General features: G+C 39.1%; 1 protein-coding gene across 5 annotated transcripts in view; it reads right to left on the bottom strand.

Moving 5' to 3' along the window:
* Positions 1 to 19,883, bottom strand: part of LOC122570676 (uncharacterized protein CG43427) — a 157,728-nt gene that overhangs the window by 124,584 nt on the left and 13,261 nt on the right. Inside the window, exon 2 of one of the 5 annotated variants that reach the window (XM_043733327.1) lies at positions 150 to 273. The exons of the other annotated variants lie outside the window; for them this stretch is intronic. The gene's annotated coding sequence lies outside the window, so the exon portion shown is untranslated. The remainder of the gene's footprint in view (positions 1 to 149; positions 274 to 19,883) is intronic. 5 annotated transcript variants of the gene reach the window in all.

Below are 19,883 nucleotides of genomic sequence, written 5' to 3' on the forward strand. Positions count from 1 at the left end.
CAAACGACGCGGAGTTTCTCTGGTACGCCATGGAATGCCAGATCCGCGCTGATCAAACGTATCTAAAGCTATTACTCTTCCGACTTGCCGGAGAGTAATTAAACCGGCCACTCTATCGGTCGAATGATCTGACGTTAAACGTTACTCACGCGGATGTGGAAACTTAATGGAGTTTAAACTCCAAGTTTTACAGTGCGCGATCCACCAAGTCCCTGACATCCCCTCGCTGCGCTAGTTACGTCCGATTTATATGGTTGTTGCTTGGACGCTTACCTGAAACGTAAAGATAAGCCAAGTGGTTAGTAAAAATTTCTTTTTCTCATCGCGAAGTACAGCGTGACGAGTATGCATCTTCATACGAACGTCTTTCGACGAATTCCATGAAATAAATATCACGGAAATTTACACATTTTCTTTGCGATCTTTCCTAACGTGAATCATTATGTCGTTACGGAACTGGGCAAAGTTTACAAGGTAAACTTGACTGTACTTTAGAAACGTAGAAAGCTTTAGATTAGATACCAATATTTGAAATGTAGCTATTTAGAGTATGACGAATGAGTAAACATGTAACTTAATTGGAATCGTAAAATGAGTCTTTAGAATTCAGTTTAATTACGCAGTATAGTTACGCGATATAATGACGCATTTACGCGCATATAAAGGAAATTTAATAAAGCGTTGAAATGGATTCAATAATTTTTGGTAATAAAAGCAAAGAAACTTTAGTGATAGTTTGTTGAAGCAATATAATAAAAGATATTTAAAATACTATTACATTTCAACATATAAATGAATTTCTTCCTTCATTCAGAATCGTTATCCTTACAATTAGTGGCACCACGTTTCTCAAGGATACTCTACCGTAACGATAAACCAGCTCCAAGAATAAAGCAATCACGGTATCGGAATAATCGAAGCTTAATGAACCGGTGAACGGAGTCACGTAAATTTTCTAATCTGCCGATCGATACGTTCGTGATACCTTTTGCCCGCGTGGCTCGTGAAAGAAAAGCAGAGAGTTAATCTGTCGGCCTGATCTCTCGGGGAACGCGATCGAAGTTGCGAGAATGCCGTAACGATCGTTAGAGACTCGAGGATTCATGTCCGAGATCACTCTCGATACTCTTTACAGGCGGGAGCAGTTTGTGGTGTACATAACGTCTTCCGTGGAACGAGGAAAACACGCGTTCGAGGCGTGGCGTGGTCTGAATGGCAATAACGTAACCACTTTGGCAAACGAACGAACTCAGGCACACACGAGCCGATCGAGCGTTATACAACTGGAATCCGCGTTGCGCCAGTCCTATTCTTCGCTATATTGCATTTGCGTACCTCTCGATGCGATAATGATCGACTCTTACAGGTGTTGATTGCGAAAATTTCGCCTAGTTTCATTAGCGAGTCGCATAACCTGCCGTGCTTATTCGCCTTTAACGTCGCCATCAACGATCGTGTTTTATAATATCCCTTCTAATGATCGACAGTTCAACGAGACCCGATCTATTATTTATTAAAGTACGCTTAGATCAAGATAACGAATCCTCGTTTTTCTCCCACTTTGATCAAATTTAGTAAAATGAAAATATAGACGAGCATCCGTATGCCGTTTGGCGATTGCTCGTCAGATCAGAATTAGTTATATGTATGTTTTTATACATGCATGCTGTGCATTTTTGTATCTTAAAATTTTATACAAATGCATAAAAATCTGCAGTCTAATAATTATTATTTCTTCATCGGATATCGCTGTCACGAGTTTGAGCGGAAAGTGAATTGAAAATAATTATAACATCGAGCGTTCTAAATGCTCCTTTGGTGTAAATGTAACTTCTTGCTCGTTTGGTCTAAGCCTAAACGCGCCTTCATACGTGTTTATTGTCACGTCGTCGATGATCTATCGTAGAAATTTCACGAGACTCCGGATGATGGATTTCGAATAGGACAATACGAGATGGTCGTGGAATAGTCCTAGCGTTGTTCCATTGCAGAAGGTGATGCACGGAGATAAGTTCTCTGTCCGAGAACTGTCCCGTCGCGTGTTAAATGACGCATGAACAATACTTGGTGCACGCTGCTACCGTCCAACAGCTTTGCTAATGCGAACCGAGCACGTTTCTTGTAAGAAGAAAGAGACCGGAAAGTGAATATGTTCGACAGGCGTGTATAAATTATTTATCGGTACAAATGGAGATTGGAGCGTTATACACCTCTCGTAGGAATTTAAAATAGCTGTCGCTATTTGAAGATAAGGTAGTGAAGAATTAGACAGGACGTACAAAGTACGTGCCTTTAGATAAAACGCAGTCGATAACTTACAATCGGAGAAAATCACACATTTATGTTCTGTTCCAAAAAGTGCAGACAGCAAATGTTAAACCGGGAAGAGAATTTTCGTATGGCGTTTATTATGATAATAATGATGGTAAGGTGTTTAAGGTTCATTTTACTACTTGACTCATCAGTATCTACTATTTTACTATACATATATCTACTACTCAGATTGACCAATATTTTCCTGGAAAGATAGCCATATTTTTTTTGAAGAATCATCTGATAGTTACCGAACATGTAATCAATAAATTCAATCTAAACTGTAAACGAAAGAAAACTATTATTATTTTAAAAAACGTCGCGAAAAATATTCAGAGATATCTGCGTTAAAGAAGGGTCATCGTAATTTCCACATAAAAACACGTACCAATTTCGCGTCCGGTCTTCCAAAAAACCAGCCATATTTGGGACCAGTCCGTGTCCCGGACGAAAAAAGTCCCATGACGTGTCTCGTTTTTTCTTACCATTGGCCCTAGATAGATCGTGGAACTGTGCTCGGTATGAATCAGCACGATCGAAAATAAAAATGCAAGAATTTGCATAACGTCGTTATTTCTCGCGCGGCGTCTGGAGGCTTCGACTGGAGCAAATTCCAACGAGTACGACAAGTGCCGTGCAAGGCGTCCTTGCCTACGCCCCACGCAATGAGACTGTAATGTGCACGTCGGTGGTGCATTCCGGATCGTGTATATACATTTATACATCTTATACAGATAGGATGACTGCCGGTCATACTATAGTCGTCGCATTCCAGTCGCGGAGGGATGCAGTCGAACAAGTAATTGCTCTCCGGGTTTTGTACGTTGATAGTTCCAAGGAAATGAACTGATTATGGATTCCTTCGTGCCCGAACGACTCAATCTCCGTTGGCCAAAGTCATTTTACGACTATCTAACAGATGCCGACGTTGAAAGGCGAATGAGTATGGTGTGGAAATAGCGTGGCAAATTTTCAGCGATAAAGCAAAGAGAAGATGGTATACGTTGGAGTATCTTTGGTGTTTATGGGACTATTTCGGAGTTGTATTTTGGCTACGTTTTTAAGCGGTAGTATTATCAGGTGGATAGCAACGATCTGTCATCGAAATACTTCGTAACTCTTTTTATAAAGAGCTTTCTGTTATATATGAATACTAATTTCAACGCGATACTCTCTTCGTAAACCGCGAGCTCGGATTACACGACCGGATTAAAATCAGCTTTCGCAACAATCGATGCCTCGTACGCATAGCTAAAGAGCGTCAAGGCCGTGCAACGCCTGATCTTTGTATACGAAGCCGATGCGTGGCAAACAGAAACACTAGGAAATGCCGCAACACGTTCTATTATCTTCTCGTATATTTACGCCCACCGTGCGAGATTACGAACCTCGATTAACCCCCCTTACAACGCGCCGCCTTTTTATTTCCCTTCCGATTCCTTCGTGTTCTGAAAAAGGAGAGAAAGGAATCCGTTTTTTTTTTTTATCGTTATCGCTAAGCGACAACGACGACGACCACGAAGGGGACCAACGAGAAGAGGGCTCTTGCGAGTGGTACGGAGGTGAGAACTCGTTACGCGGCTACATTAAGTCGCCAACTGATTTATACGCCGGCGTGGTGACCGTGCCACGCACCTGTATGGCGCACTTTTATGATAAATAATGCCTGGTGCCACGGAATGAAAAGCGAGGCTTGCATATTGCTGCCGTGGTTTGTCCTTGGCGAGGGAAAGGGAAGTTCGTCGTACCTGGTTCCCTTGATCGGTGGTTGTTTTCTGGAAAAATAGAGTCGAGGTCTACGGCAGCGACGCTTATGCGATTGGATAATAGTGCGGTCAATTAGAATAATTTCTTGAAACGGTTGTTGACCAAGGAGAAAAACACGAGTTCTGTGGAACAGGTGGGCGGTGCAAACTGCAACGCCTTTTCTGAATGTTCGAGCAAGTCGAAAGGAACACGGTCGTTTTTAATCCGTTACCGTTTCGTTTCCAAGCTCAAAAACGCGGTTTTTCACCAGAGATCGCGAGCTAATTCAACGACGAACATTTATTAACCGCTGGAACGCTTGGGATATTCATGAACTATGCGAATCGTTTTATTGCTAACGTACCATCTGCCTGTGTATCCTTCCTCCCTTCCTTTGATTCATATGCACGTAAATACTAATTTACCGAAGAGACAGAGAAAGAAAGAGATTAAATTCGTTTTTTAACAGAGAAACTCGGGCGAAGGAGTTACTGGCACGAATAGAGCGGAAAACGGCACGCTGACAAAGCGCGTCTGTCGAACGGCAATTACCGAGGAATTGGCACCTCACTCGAGCTATTTTAAAGGTTTCTACGAACGTGTTACGCCGTTTCAATCGAACTGTGTCAACAGTCGTTTCTGTCTGAGGGTCGATAGCCTGATGTCCAATCAAACGCAGTCCAATCACGTTTCAATTTGATTTTCCTTTTCGCGTATTAGAAATGGCCCAATCTTTTTCTAGCGTTCACGATGACACAATTGTAATGTTTTGTGCGAAAAAGCTGATTAAGGAATAGTGGAGTAATTGTGAGAAATTTCTCAATTTCTAGATCAACCGATATAAAATAGAAGAATAGACGATGATCCATGATGAGAATGATTCACGAGAGGGAAAGAGAGAATAGAAAATCCATGAGACGACGTCTATTCGGCACCTGTAGTTAGCACCGGGCTGGCAATTTTTGTTGGGTTACATTAAGGCGATGTTAAGAGGGAGCAAAAGGTATTTGGCAGCGAACACAATCGATCGCATATTCTATCGGTCGTTCTCCCTATAAATATAGATCAGGGATGCCAGGTACATCGCGTCAGAGGCCTCTCTTTGGCGATACTCCATACGTTCGTGCTCATCGTGACGACGACCTTTACGATTCAGAGCCTCAGAGAAGATAATTATATTGTGCTTCATTTCGGGAAGTCGAACTCTTGTGAAACCGAAGACTCTTTTAACCTCAGCTACGAACCTCGTCGTACACGGAAAAGCTGCTTTCTCTCTTACCTCCTTTCTTGGTAATTTTAATTTAACTTCGTTCAAAAGCTGAAACGTTATACGTTCATCCAGTGTGTCATAAATTTTATTGCAAATTCTATGCCATCGCAAATTGATGCCGCGTTTTGTGTATGAAAAATTTCAAATTACAAGCAGTCGTTCGTTTCAGTAACTCCGATTACGAGCCTAAGTAACATAATTAGATCCACACTAGTTTCTAATTCATGCTTGCCATATATAAATTCTTTCGTAACAGCCCGCAAATTTCTTTTAACGGGAACAAAATAAGCATTATAAATTTTTAATGATTACTTCCCACGAACCGAAGCTAGTATTTGATATAGTATAAAATTCGTTCAAAAAGCTTGAACAAACACTTCTGATTCTTTTTACTGGAACGCTGAATTCGCTTTTAAAGTTACGAAAGTACCACCTCGCAGGAAATTAGTTTCGATAAGGCTTCCTCCTGTAGCAATGTCTCCTTAATTATTCGGGAACGTATTACCGTGCCACGTTATTTTCCAATTTGAGTAATACGGAAATAATCGTGAATCAGGCGAGTACTTTGTTATCTTTAAGGAGACACGGCGCCAGAGTGTAGTACCAGCTAGAAATTTTGAAGAGGTTCCAATTCGTTAAGTAGAACGTTGCACCGTTCGTTACTTCATTTGGTATCCTAAACGCTTATTAGTCATATCCTCGAAGCAACGATTTCGTTACAACTCCTTGCGTAATAAATTTATTGGACGATTCGTTCGCCACGATTCTGTGAATCCTTCAAGTTTCTTCTTCAAAAAATCAACTTTCACAGATAAATATCTGAAAAGTTGTTGCAAGATTACGTCAAAGGAGAAACCGAAAGATATTTAATAACCCAGTTTACGAACCAAAATTCTACGAAGATATCACTCGGACTTTCGTATTGCGTAGTTTTGTATCCTAAACTAAATACCATTTGCATGAAACAGTCAGATACACGGATTATAGATATATATATAAAGTGAGGATAAGTGAATTTAAAACTAATATTAGAGGATTCAATAGGGTACGGATGACGTTTATCTTCAGTTTTCGATATTGAATCAAGAAGTAAATACCGTAAATGATAACAATTGCTGAGGTGATGGTATCAGCTTGAACATTTAACGACTTACCGTTAACAGTAAACTAGTCATACGACGGTAAATATTAAGATCAGATAAGTCTTTTCAACCCTCTTGTATCCGTCAACGAGATATAGTGATGCCATCCATGATAATGTTTTGAGCGAGATATCTTGTACGTTTGATTTTTAATAAGTACGACTGAATGATCTCCATAAGTAAAGAATGTGACAGTCTATCCTATATTTAACATCAATAATCTTTTAGCATCCGCAGGCGAAATGTCTCACAAAACTGATTTTTCCATAAATTGGTAGCTTTTCGAATCTTTATAAAACCTTCTGAAATGGAAGATTAAATACTAACTAAATAAATAAATTATCAAACGAATAGAAGATAATCACAAATAGAAAAGAATATTGTATCGAAGACTAATGGATAGAAATTTCAGTGAGAACCATTGATTTTTTCTCTCCCAAAGAGCAAGAACTACAGAACCTTCCAATTAATTTAATAAAAAAAAAGATCCTCGTGAGTAATATATTAATGTTAGAAACAATCGGTTTTTAAAAGTCACGAGTTTCACATGCCTATTCTTCCATAGAAGGCTAACCGAAACACGCGAGAAGAAAGGCGAAGAAATGGACACACCGCGCCGTCTAAAAACTCACGACCGAGATCGAGCGACTCGAGAATGCATCCGTGAAAGCACGTATTGCACAGATGCGTTATGCAAATTCAACGTAAACTGGCGCCACGGTGCGCTCTTTTTCACCAGTGGCAAACGCTACCGTGGAAGGAGAAAAATGCATTAACTCTTCGGGGATTTATCGTCCGGAGAGGGCAGCCAACGAAATTACCGTTTCGTTACTAAGAACTAGAAGAATCTCTCAAGCGAGACAGCTCTGTTTACTTATACCGACAACTTGGCCTGTACTTATAAGTCATTAGAAACATTTACGAGGCGAACCATAAAGATACTAAACACGGCGAGGAGGATGCTGTTCCTCTACCATGGGAATCTCTAATCGATGCAAAAAATCATGCTACTTTTCGCAACGATCGACGCACGCTTTACTATGCTAAGATATTCACCACGGCTATGTTAACTTGAACTATTTTACAACAAAGAATTGTTACTCATCAAGGGAACTCTTTGGATGACTCGACGAAGCTTAATAAAATTGAAAGATGAAAATGGGGGTATATAAAATAGATTTCGTTGAAACGACTTAATTTTTTTCAGAAAAATTGCGAATAAATGTTTGTATCTGTTAAATAATTTCAGGAAGAACGATTTCACAATGAGATTATGATAAATTTTAGACAAAATTATCGTTCACGATAAGAGCGTTTCATCGATGAAGCATTAAAATATCTAATTATATAAGACACGCATCATCCTTCGTCACATTTGACAACGTAAAAATCTTTTTTCGATCGTTATTGGGTTTACGGCGCTCGTTCTTTCACAAAAGTTATATTTCTACTATTCGAACGGTGCATTGTACGCAGGAAGCGCATACGAAGTGAATACGTGGCCTGAAATAAGCGTGAGTCGTGGGAAGTGGGCTCACGGGAAAGTTTTTCCTTAGGTACACTTCGTCCGTTAGCATTAGAAATTCACAAATATAAAGTTCAAAGAATGTACGAGATAAGAATTCTTTCTGATTTTGGCAGAAACGAATTTTCTGCTCGCCGCTTTTCATCTTTACCGCAAATTTTATCACCTTATATTGCAGGCAAGATGAAATGTTAAATTTCCAAGGCATGGCTATATTAAGTTGCTTATTATTATTTTATATTTTAGATGAAAATTTGTTTCATCTACTAGTTATATTTATCGCAAAACTCTAAGAAACTTTACTGTATTTAATATCTCACACATGACACGATTGAAATAAGAGGTTTACAATAAAATAGCTGGGGCACAAAAGCAATAAAAGTTATTCAATTATTAATTATTATCATTAATTATTAATTAACGTTCCAATAGAACAAGATGGGTCATACGTAATTCAACGAAATAATTTACAGCAAAAAACGTCATGCATCTATTATTTCCTCATAAAACGAAAGAAACTTTTGGGACAACCTAATATATTCCAGAATTTTTCACGCAGGCTACGACAATATTATCCATTGTTCGTTTCGTTTCAGTGAACCAGAGTTTCGAAACTCGCAGTATTTTCTAACGCCTCCATAAAAACACTAAATTTTCTTTAAAAGCATTGCAATTCCGATTGCGTTCCTCACTTCATAATACAAAGCTGCCTAAAGAATATACTTAAACCCTACTAAAAAACCAGCAAAGATGACAAATGCAGCATCTCATTGTCAAGGATGTCCATATCTGTACGATCTTCTAAAGATACGAATCAAAGATCCCTAACGTCCTTGAAGGATCGTGGCTACCTTTCATGCAGCATCGCGACCACGTCCGCGACACAATACCGTAAGGCAGAGCGTTATGAAGGCGTGCACTATTATAAGGCACAGCGTGTTTCGTCACGGTGTCTGGAACGGTTCGCAGGAGGAGAAAGGAAGAGTATCGAATATCTGGAACAAGGTGGGTCGTGTGGGTAAAACGAGAGAATGGAATACTCCAGTGTCGATTCACAATAAAAGGCAGGTGCCTCCGTTCCCTCCTAGAAATACTATTTTCAAGCCGATAGTTTTCTGTTCTAGCTTTTATGCACGGCCGTAAAACGCGCGTACGAATTAACCCGTAGCTCGTTATTCTCGGCCTCGGTAAAGGAAACTGGCGTGCAACGAAAGAGAGGAAACTTCCATCAATTATGTGACTATGATGAAATAATGTTAACGACGATGATTTCCGCGTGATCGCTACACGGTCAAGCGTTTATGCCGCGTGTTTATTGGCAAGTATTTCATCCGTGTCACACAGGGAGCGCAATGACCGTAATTGTATCGTAACCGCAAGTTTCGGCGATAAATGTCAATCTCGACACGTTTGCGCGTTGACGTCCTGGCGGGACATTTAAATCTTAAGCATCCGTAATGGAAAACATGTAGATAACTGAGAGGATTTTCCCCTTTTAGAAAATATCTTACGTTATTTGACTTCTAAATATGTATGTGCAGAAAGGTTCGCTTGAAAAATTGAGAGAAACTTGACTTGGTTTAAGAGACCAATATGAGCCAACATGAAATTATAAACGATATTACCAGGCGACCGTGATTCTTTTGAGCTAAAAGGTAGTTAAAGGAATCTTAACTTCAGCAGAACCTGAAATAATTTTTCAAGTCAACTAAAATAACAGGTTTACGTTGGTGAAGTATTTCAAATTACTTCTGAATTCTATCTTCTTAAAGTTAAATCATTTTACTCAATATCATCATGAGGATGAGCGTAGGTAATTATATTTCAAATCAACCAAATGATATGTTCATATTAATAAAATGGCGTAAACAAGATTTTACCGACATCATACCTGTCAATGGTAACTTTGATATTAAACGCGGATGCGTCGATGAGACTAGTAAATATACGAACAGCGAAAGCAAAATCGTTCATCTGGAAGTTTAGTGCGTTCGAGTACGAGGAAAAAATTATGCAACACCGTGTAACCTGCATAAATGACATTTACAATTAGAGGCGTGGAACCAGTCTAACGATTACGCAGTGGAGATGGTGTGTGCGTTCACTGTGCGTGTGTTTCTTTATTACATCAGGTAACATGCACTATCTTGTATAAGAACCTGATTTACACGAGACGACCTTTATGTACTATCGATTCCGCGGAGAACCTAGAAGAGTTCGAAATCGTACTACGACCATTAATATCAGAAAATACTTCCCCCAAGTTCGCGCTTTGTTCTGTCTGGCATTTATCGCGATGATATTTGCGTTAATTCGACGACGTTTCCGTGATTAACAGAACCGGCGGGTGTTTTATACAACTACGTTTCACCGTATCTCTGAAACCGTGCAACACGATGATATTTTACAAAATTTTATTTCAACATTTTCTTTGTAACGTCGAATCGTGATCATTTGTGCACGTGTGATCTCATACCCTTAATTTTATATTACGTACGTAATTCCGTCTAACCTCAGAATTGAAACAAAGACGACAATGAACGATTCCATCAATTCCACAATTCTTTAACTTAAAAGAGACACTAGAATACTTCTCGTTGGTGACCAAATGACATAAAATTCAGAGAATTAACAAAAATAAATTTGTCATATTTTCCTGCGTGATCTTCGACTGTTTAATATAATATAACATACATGAAAGATACATGAAAGTTTCTTATGATATAAGTGTACCACTGTACTAGATGTAATGTTACACGCAGAAAATAGAAAACGTCAGCGCCAAATGTTCCGCAAGTACGTTCCAGATTCTTTCCAGGGGGTCTCTAACAGCATGAGCGGACCTGCAAGAAATGTCGCGGCATTCTCGTGCGTCCTTCACCTCGAGATAGAGGGGAGGGAGTAAGCCCTCGACACGGACGGTCGGTCAGGTTTTATTTTCATGCTTTCGGTCGGCGCTCTCGCGCAATTGCATAACGGTCACGCATACACATGGAACGCGCACGCAAACAGCACGCATAGCCTCGTGCGGTACAGTCAGACCCGGTGACTTCTCGCTCCGCGTGTTTGTTCCAACATTGCATAAGAATGCACTTGTTGCCGCGCACCAAGAACGAACGGAGCCACGTTGAATAGAATATTAACTCAAGCCGAGTTAACGACGAACTCTACCGATAGAAGATCTTTCGCCTTCGTTCTTCCTGTCCTGAATTGTAAATATTCACGCTTGCTGTAATTGATCGATCAACTCGCATCGAATCAACGAAAGATTCTATTTCCACCGTCATCAATCTTTGTACGAAGCAGTCATAACGATTTACTAGCTCGAGCCAGGCTATTCTCTTTCTCTTTCTAGAAACAACGAAGAAAGAGCACGCTATGCTTAAAGATTGCGAGTGGCGCACATCGATTCAGTCAGCCTCGTCTCGGTTGAAAATATCCTTACGTCAGTGGAAACTAATGACTAGCGATGATCTAAGGTACGTCGCAAGTAGATTCGTACGTTAGCTGATTGGACTTGAATATTTCGGAAAAGATGAACAGTACTTTCGAGTAGAATCAAATACTAGTTTCTATACTCCCAAATCACTCATATTAGTTATCATTGAAATCCAATATTGCAATTTTGTGTAAAATATTGTAAATCAAGTATTATTTTGAGATAATTGTAACTACTAACAAGATAAAATTTATAGGATGTACAGTGTTTTCATGACACGGTCAGTACTTGTAAGAGTAATAGAGTATTGATTCATTCTTACATCGAAGTATTATCTATTTGTACGTAGATTCTCGAAACTTGCAACCCATTCAGGTTCGAAAGCTGCTTATGAAAATCGAATGCTTCACAAATACAATGAATGACACATTATATATATAATGTCGGAGATGAAGGAACACCGGAGCCTTCCTTTGGAACTTTGGGAAAATCCCGTAATATTGTAATCTAGATTCTACCATAGCCGTAATTAAACAATTGCCATTCAACCCGATTGTACTTATTTGCGATTCGTGACAGTGAGCTTGGGCTCGAGGCGACAACCAGTCGCCAACGTAGCCGCGGTCAAGGGATGAATGTTTGTTTAACAAAGACCCTGTTCTCCGGGTAAGATGGTCGCTAGATGTCGATGCGTTTCCGCAGTGCATGTTCAGCTAGCCTGAGGACCCGTTGTAAATCTTAAGATTTAGTTAACTAAAAGTCCTTCAAACAGAAAAACAGTCTTTGTCCCAACTACGGGAAGATAGGGATAACCTACTTTCTCTCGAACGACGCTCCCCATTAGCAACTTTTCCTCAAGGGCGGCTAGCATCCTTTTCTAACCATCGACGTGGAAATTGACCAATTAACAGCAACGTCAATTTCCCTCACCCTCTGAACGAAGGCATCGCTCCACGAACCCGATGATCTCGTGCCCTTGGGCACACCCCGCCATAGTTTTCCTCGGTGGCATCATCGCGACAAAAATTCATTCCTGCTTGCGACTTTATTAACGAAGAGAATAACGTCTTCACGATCTGTTAACCAAGATTTTGGTTAACAGACTTAGATTTTGTGAGAGCATACATCTACTATCCCGTTGACCGCGGATTCGTTATCGAACCTAGGATCATTGTCATTATCGTCTCAAGTATCTAATTACCCCGGTTACTCGTCGATATCTGTAACAATCATATTTGCTCTAGTCAATATCTTCTCTATTGCATAACGACAATATCTAATCACAACGAAGACTCGTTTCACGCCCTCAACCCCAACCCTAATCGTAACGCAAACCCGACATATATATATATATATATACACATATACATATATAACGTGATATTCATATTAATGATATATATTATATATCTAATGGATGTATAAAGTAATAAATAATGAACAAAAATGAATATCTACATATATATACAATATATAAAGATATATATATTCATTTTTATTCAGATGACAATAAAAGGGATAAATGCCGATTAGTATACAGAATAGTAAATACATAATTAAGTGATAATATAAATATAAACATATAAATAACGGACGAGTCGCAGACGTTATAAAATGTTTTCAAGCGAATTACATTTTGACAAAAAAATACAAATATCAGTGCCAAAAAGAGTCTAAGTCGGTGCAATAACATTTCGCAATGTCGCATATATGATTTAGAGAATACAAACTGACCAGTAACGATTTATTGCGATGTGATAGAAAAGTCCTTATAAACAAAGAACCTGGCGGAGTCATAGAAATTTAGCGACTCGAAAAGTTGCGAGCAATAGGTAACATCATTGAAGATATTAAAAAGGATGAGCAAGTCTGCAACAATTCTTAACTCCAGAGATCGCAGATTCCAGATGGACATAATTGGTATACAACCGTGATCAGTAAAGAAAATCTGCATTTTTGTAATTAGTTTATATTTTAGTTGGTTAGACTACCAATTGACGGATGCATAATCCAAGTCTTACTAAATCTAATGGCCTTACTAAAGTGCAGACTGACAGTTTGAAGATTTGAGAATTAATGAAATTGAGAGGACAACATTTAATAAATCCTAGTTCCTTGCAAGCATCGGTAACGATACGTTCGTAGTGCGGAGAGAAGTTTAAAAATGCGGAAGTGGACGCCCAAGTTACACACTCCAGAAACGAGAGATGATCACAATAAGTCGCTATAATATACGTTATAAGAAGTATTCAAACGTTACGAAATGAACCTTGAATATTGGATTTGATTCGGATTTTCAAATACATATTTAATTTGATCCTGTCGCTACTAATAACGGCAACCTATAGCTAGGATAATTGGTCGTGTAAATGCGTAAAAGTCAAAACGAATCGTTTCGTCACGGTTGAACAGCTATCGTTTTAGCGTCGTGCATCATCACCGTTGTTGGTCCTCCGGTTGCGCAATCACCGTGATAGAAATAAGACTTTTTCGTACGGACGAACGTATTATGCCGGACACGCGTGCTGCAAGAATGTTCAGGTAACAGGCTAGCGCCCAGTCATGAGGTCAGGCATTCCTTGTATTATGTAACCGACATCCTCTCGTTCGGTTTACCGCTTTATCGCGAGCATCTGCCACGTCCTAACGCCTCCCTTTCTTTCGCTTTCTCCTAAGTAGCTCGGGGGAAAAAGCTGATCTCGTTGGCTACAGGCTTAATCGTCCTGTCCAACCTTTTGAATACGGTTCTCCGAGCAAGCTGAATTTTGATAATTTCATCTCTTAGCGGTTTTATCGCGATGGTTTTAGCAATGGAAAGCGCCGGTTAATATATTTAAACAATCTTATTGAGAACGACACAGTTGTTAAAAAACCGAGTGAAAGCAAATTTTTTATCAATTTCAGTGGAGAAGCGTCAATTTTCATGACTTCTGTTCTGTCTTGAAATTCTAGCTTAGCAATATGTAGCTGTAAAAGACATAACAGCATCGTAAAGTAAGTAGCATATTTCTTATTAGTCGTTGGAACTGCGTTCAAGAAGGGGGCCTTTTTAATCATTTCATTAAATACCAGAATAGAAATCCTCGTATTAAGTAGACAGAATGTTTTTGAAATTGGTAGGAAGAAGCATCGTTCTACACCCTGTTTAAACAATTTCACTTTTATACATATGTCTTTTCAACCAAACACACGCCATTAGGTCGTACAAGTTTCTAACAAATTATGCTTTATGTCAAGGCACAATTCCTCGAATACTTCCCTCGTACAAATCCCTAACCTGGTCCCCATTATCATCGTCAAAAATCTATGAGAATATACTTACGATTGAATTCCATTAGCAGACCTCGGACAAAATCTATTCTCGTCCTTTCGTCCTCTTTCCTTTGTTCATTTTTATTATTACAGTACTAGTTAATTTCTAGTTAACAAAATGTCAGTAAAACTGAATACTATCAATTTATGCGAATCCAATTCTGACGCCATGTTTTATTAAAGCAGATCTGTCGACTAGAGATGATTTTATCTCGCAATTTATCGAAGTGGGATTGTTACGTTTATTTAAAGCCACGGATAGGAAGCCGCTTGTTCGCGGTCGTTTCACAGCAGTGGAGTAGTGCGAAGTTGCATAATCATCGGCGCATAGCGGTACACTGGCGAGAGAAGAGCTACCCATCCGGCATGTAATGACTTAACTATCCTTCAAAAGTAATAGTAAACGCTACGATCCACGGTGTACCTGAATGGACACCTAAAACGAAGAAAATTAGACACGATTTGTCATCGCGACTAGTCACATACAAGCACAGGCACCGCAAGCTTTATTTTACACGGTCGAGTTGAAGAGTACTTATTGTAAAGACGTTACTGCATTTAGGCGTGTTCTTTAAAATTCGCAGAGATCGTATGGTTCGTTGTATACGTTCTTCGATATGTATATGTTAAACCCACGCGATACCGTTATGATCGTCGACGATTCGTCAACGATTTCAGGTTGTTACAAAGTACCAAAGTAACCATGAAAATTTTTAATTGGCTAGAAATTTCTGGGAATATATTACTCTGGAATGCGAATGATTGAAATGAAAGGAATGTTAGAATATTTTTAAGTATTTCAAATTCGAGGATTAGATTTTATGGTGCATTTTATATTCGAGGATCATTTACGTAAACTAAATTGCGTTTTATTCGCTCTCACAAAGATGCAAATCTTCAAGGACGATGTCGATCGATTGGAATTCCATCGAGCTGTTACATAAAACTACGCAATAGTTTCCTACTACTACTACGAATTCCTTATTTGTGTCGTTCTGCAAACGTTCTCTCCTTACAGAAGTCATTTGAACCTTCCAATCTGTTTTAGGAAATTCCTTGAATTTATATTTCAGAAAGACGCAAAAAAGAACATTTTCCTAAATAAGAATGCAGTTATCATTACATTGTAAATATTTACGCAAATACTTATAAGATATTTTTTCGCTTATAAAAATTTGTTTCATTTATTAAATATTATAATTAGCATCATGCTTTGAATATTTTGTGTATTTTTCTGTATTACATGTGGATTCGCTCATTTTGAAAAATTTCAATTTTCCATAAATGCGCAGACATTTTCAGTCTACTGACGATGTTGCCCCCCCCCCCGTGATCTTTAATTTATAAAAATTTCACGAGTGTTATCTATAGCTAGAAGCGAAACAACGAATCGTGCAACCGTGCTTTCAAATTCCATTCCTTTTCGAATCAAACACCGCCGCGATTCCGCGTCCCACATTCGTCATTAAAACGTTCGTGTGTCATCGAGCGTGTGTCTGTCGTTTCAAAGTTTTATGTCGGATCCCTAGTACCGATTGAAAGAAACCTGGTGGGTTGACACGTGAAAAATGGCACGACGCGACGCGACGTTGAAAAGCGTTAACCGTCGGCGTGGCAGTTACTCTAACTGTGCCTCGTACTTAAGTCGAAATCAACTGTTCCCTGGCATTGTCATTTTTCTCGGTTACCCGCCGTGTAATTTACGTCGAGGACAAAAGAGGAGGATTCTTGGCGCATACCGCCGCGACCTCCGCGGAACGACGAGGCGAAGAAACGCGCGCGCGAGCTCACGGGCCACATCGTCAGGTGCATGTGCCGTGACTGCATGGGCCCCGGCAAGCAGGTGCATCTATCCGCGTCGTGGTCTCGTGCCAACGGTATCGCGTGTGTGTTTTTGCACCTTAAGGACCTCAAGGATCAGGTCAACGACTCTTCTATATTGCGGATGATGACACGTATCGACAACTGAACCGATTATTCCATCTGATCGGACCCCTCTCGGCTTTCGTATTCTGGGCCACCGTTCCATGGCTCCGGTGTATCCGTGTTTACGATCGACGTTAATCTTCTTCCCTACCGGGAAGTATACTTTCATGATTCTTCGTTGTTTTTCCGTTGGTATAAAAGTAGATTTTTCGTGTCCTTGAGTTTTATGCAGGATCAAACACTTATTTCGTGCTTATCACGCGGTGCTATAAGGTGCTTTTTAAGAATAAATTAAGCTGCTTCAAATTTACGAATAAATTGGTTTGCATTAATTTTGTGGTCCATTTGTAACAGAAAAGATGTGTGATAAGAAAATAAGATATGTTCGTGGCATTTGGAGCTTTCCTTCCATTGGAGAAGCAAAAATGATAGCATAAACAGCTAACAGGTGTTGCTCTTTGTGCGATTCTGTTCAAAAAGTTTAAAGGTGAAATTTCTCTGCAGTTGTCAATGACCCAGATTGTCTACGTAAGATTAATCTTTCAGTCGGCTGTAATTTCTCTTAATTCTTCTATAAAACAAGAACAATCTTGACGTAAGTAGAATTCGTTGAGAAAAAATATAGATATTGATTGTATTTGATACTTTTAATTTCGCAATATAAATTTACGATTTCTCTTCTAACCGGCTGTGAGATACAAAGAGATCACTGACGTACCTCCCGGTGCTATATATACCAACTAAAGCAATACATAATGTTGCTCTTGATTTTGATAAACGAACACGCAAGATATCGGTCGTTAAAAAATACAGACCGATACACCTCGTATATGTATTTCATCAGCGATGATTCATCGGTCGCGTTTAAGAATAAGTGTCGATGATAATTGTTGCACGCAAAGAACGCATTTACGAGGCGAGTGCATCATGTTCCACATCGGTTATTCCACCTGCCCTCGTTTGCCACTGGCTCATTTTCAACGTTTTCCATGCACTTCCGAGAGCACCCATCGAGATTTATTGGCCCACGAACGGTATTAATTGCGAACGTTGTTACGTTTTTGTCAAATCACCCGACACTGAACGATGAATAGTCAACGTGTCCCACATCACTTACTCCCACATAGTTCTTTCCAATTTCGCGCGGGATCATCATTGCCAACAAAGCACTCCAACATTCCAGTGACACGCGAATATATTATTTGAAAATTTAATTAAGTCCACACGTCACTCTGACAGTCTGTACGCATTGGCAATTCTATTTACCGTCTCATTTATATCTCAGATATAGCAACAAGATCCAAAACAATTCATCAACGTCTTGTCCTTTCAGCGAATTGAATTTGTATTTATTACCACAACTTTGTCAAATCAAGTTGAAAACTTCTAAATATCCTTGCACGTCGAAGCTTTTCTATCTGGCTAATCTTGAAACGTTCACCGAAGCGATAAATTTTCTGATTTATGAGCGCGAGCTTGGCAAAGCATTACATCGAGGATTATTTTGTACGCTTCTCGTGCATGACTACACAGATGAATCGATAAAAATGCAGAACGTGCCGTGGCAACGACAGGAAGTATTTTGAATGAGCAGGAAGACGAAGGTAGGTGAAAAGCTTGCCAGCTGAAATGGGTGAAAACAAGATTCAAGAAGCTACGGGAGCCAGCCAGGTACGTGCTCGAACAACTAAGCAGGTCAGTTGGAAATAAGCCCTAGATCGTATTGTTGCAGTTTCACAAAATATTTCGAGATCCTTGTAGTTTAACGGATTAGTGGTTAAAATATTAGAATGCGTGTTATCTGATGTTTTTAAGTAGAAACCTAAGAAAAATACCTGTAGTGAAAGTAGATCACTTGTGTTGCAATGTTAAACAGTTATAACAGATTTCAAAGAGTAGGTGAAATATCTAGTGGGGTAATAAATTGATATAGCAATATGATAAAATTAGCTTTTAATACGTAGATTGTAAGAAAGATAGGTTTAATATAGAAATAAGACTATTCAAAAATACAACTGAATGTTTATTTAGAAATTTATCTAATTATCACATAATTGTATAATTATAATACATGGTTATTGAAGAAACGCTAATTAGAATATTTCATACGTTCCATAATACCGATTTATTTATGTTTAAAATTAATATACGCAGATCTATGCCACAGGCTGATGAATAGAAGTAAAACATTCCACTTAGGAAAGATGAAAATTAGCTTGTTCTATGAATACCATTGATGATATATATCGCTCGTTTCTACTGTAATTTATAAATTTCTATGCAACCGTTCGCACGTTCCATAAATCGGTACAGACTTTTCCGCGCATATGATTTTTAATTAGTGTCGACAAGGAAATATCGAATAGCGAGGAATCACCCGTTCCAGCATCCTGGAATCCTAGTAAACATTTAGTATATCGGAACCGTAATACCGTGCTGCCTTTCTAAATGTCGGAATGCCGCGAGGAAGTTGAACACTGGTGTTGTACGTTTAAATCGCACTGCTGGCAATTATACTCGATCGTTTGTCCGACTGTCTGGCGAGTCTTCCAACAAATTGAAGTTACGGATTAAATTGGAATTTCACGATTAATCGTGCACCTTCCCTTTAGCGAATCGACGAATTAGATGTTTTTTCTGAAGATCTGGCACTTTAGAAAATTACGCAAAATATCCTGGCTTAATATCTTTTTTCAATTACTTCACCAACAATTTATACAACGTTATTTCGTTGATTAGATGACAAAGTTCTTTTCACGTTCGAAGTTCGAATTAAACGCGTTTCGAAATGCAAACGAGGAATTAGTAGCAACTCGCTCGTTGAAATCCAATTCATTCTAGCTGTATTACGTGACAGGGCAGCCTATTGTCATCTATTGTTACCGGATATCCGACGTTTCCTGCAGAACCCATGCAATTCGTTGTCCTACTATTTTATAAAGGTTGAAAAGCCTGATGTAGTATATGTCAGGCGGCAGAAATTCAATAGCAAAACCAACTCTAATTTCTCTTTATATTTCCTCCCTCAAAAGTCTACGAAATAAATATCGTACCTATGCTGTCAACGTAATTTTGATGGATCGTATATGACGCAAAATACCCATGTAGCGTATCTAATGACCTCGAGATCAATTTATAAATACGCAGGTGACATTTTCTTATATCACGATTTCCTTGATTGAACCAGTGCACCGTTCACGTTCATTACGT

This window comes from Bombus pyrosoma, linkage group LG1 (genome assembly GCF_014825855.1).
Source record: "Bombus pyrosoma isolate SC7728 linkage group LG1, ASM1482585v1, whole genome shotgun sequence".
NCBI lineage: Eukaryota > Metazoa > Arthropoda > Insecta > Hymenoptera > Apidae > Bombus > Bombus pyrosoma.